The sequence below is a fragment of the Larimichthys crocea genome, chromosome XI (assembly GCF_000972845.2).
Source record: "Larimichthys crocea isolate SSNF chromosome XI, L_crocea_2.0, whole genome shotgun sequence".
Classification (NCBI taxonomy): Eukaryota; Metazoa; Chordata; class Actinopteri; family Sciaenidae; genus Larimichthys; species Larimichthys crocea.
The window spans coordinates 4,071,344-4,073,418 of NC_040021.1; positions in this window are offsets into that span (position 1 = coordinate 4,071,344).

Sequence of the window (2,075 nt, forward strand, 5' to 3'; positions counted from 1 at the left end):
CGTCACAGTGTGTTTTTTTTATTGTGTGTGAATATGTCTGTTGGGGAAAGTTGTGGTGGTACTTATCCTGCAGCAGATCAAAGCTGTCTCAACATCTACTCGATGAATCAACGAGGAGTCGTTTAAGACGTTCGCGCTCCCCAGAGGATGAACTTTTTCTGTGTTTCGCTTGACATTCATGGGGTAAAATGTGTTAAACAATTGGATGCATTACTATGAAATTTGGTACAGATATTCATGTTGCCCTCCGGATGAGTTATAAAGTTGATCCTTTAACCTTTCGTCTAGCGCCACCATCAGGACAACCATAAACTGTATATAAAACAGGTTTGTGAAGCTCACTGTAATGGTTCATACGTGTCGCTGTTAATTATGTATAACTTACAATCACACACAAAACAACATGCTGAATCTAAGTCCAATATTTGCTTCTCTCTCTATTGACCCCTGAGGGAAATATCCATCTCTCCAGCTGCTAAACGCTCCTCTGTGCTCACCACCTAGTCGTAGTGAACCAAAAACATTAAAGCTACAGGAAATAAAACCAAAACAATAAAGCGAAAGCTACTGAAAAGCTCCGCAGTGATAAACTTCAACATCACATGCAGTTATTTGATCCCTCAAAACACAAAACACAGCTGCTTTGACCTCAGAGCTCCTCACGTCTCTTTGAATTATGAAACCTGCTTATGAATGATGATGTACAAACAAACAATAAATCTTATATAACACGCTGCTGTTCAAACTATTTTCCACTTTCTGTCTTATTTAAGCCAAACTATCCTGCAGCTTGCTATCCTGCAGAGCCAATAGGGGCCCTGAGTGTTTTTTTGTTTTTTTTTGTATAATAAAAAAATAATATGGTTTTGAAAATGTAGTATAATAAAATATATATAGAAGCCGAACTGGTCCGGGAGTTGGAGTTTGATGTAAATGTAAATGTAAATAAGAAATGATAATAAGAAATGATAAAAGTGTCATCATTTGATTTGACGTTGTTGTTGTTGTTGTGTTGTCATGGCTAATTGATAGCACTGATGCACTAGCATGTTATCATTAGCATGTAAGCATTAGCATGTATTTAATTCTTAATCATTTTAGACAGAAGTTCAAATTAAGTGCTAATAACTGTTAAAATGGCCGCCGCTCGGCTTCTGCCTGCTGGCCCCTCCCCCCTCTTCTCCTTCAGGTAGGCTTGAGGTTGCCAAGCAACCAGGACCCAATCAGCAGAGCAGTTACTGCACTGTTTTTTTTTTTTTTGTAGAATAAAAAAATAATATGGTTTTGAAAATGTAGTATAATAATAAAACAATAATGAAATCATTTGAATGTTTCAGAAATTATATTAACGAGTAATGTGTGATGACGCAATGACGTACGTACGCCAGCCGGGGTCAAACGCGCGTTTTTTAAAATGGAGAAACGGGCGCTCAGTGGTTCAGCGAAAAGAAAACAAAAGAAACAAAAAGAAAGATGCTGCTTTGGTGGAGCAAATACCACCCACCTCAACATTGTTCACCAGAAAACCGAGGCAGGATGATGGTACTCAAAACAGCGGAGCCAGGACGACACCTCACCGCTCAGACGACCAGCAGGATGCTAACGCTGCTAGCTCAAGTTCGCCGGAGACGTTTGTTCGTGGTGAAGCGGCACCGCCTCCTATGGACACCGTCCGGACCAGAACTACGGCGGACAGCAGCCTAATGTGTACATCGCCGTGAGACAGTATCTGACGCTTCCTGTCACAAACTGCGAGGGAGAACGGTCTATTCACAAATGACCAGGATAAAAAATGAACCTCGGACAGAAATGGCGCCTGAACAGTCTGTCACTCATGGACAGAGAAGCCGAACTGGTCCGGGAGTTGGAGTTGGATGACATTATCCAGGACGAAGATGATGCAGGTGAGCTACAGGTGAGTCTGATTCATGTCTGAATGTGTTTAAGGCTGGTATGTGATTGGAGGATGAGCGAAGGGGCGGGAAGTGTGAAAACAGTTTGAACTGAAGTTGTTGTTGTGTTGAAGTTGTTGTTGTTGTTGTTGATGCTGTTGTTGTTGTTGATGATGATGTGTT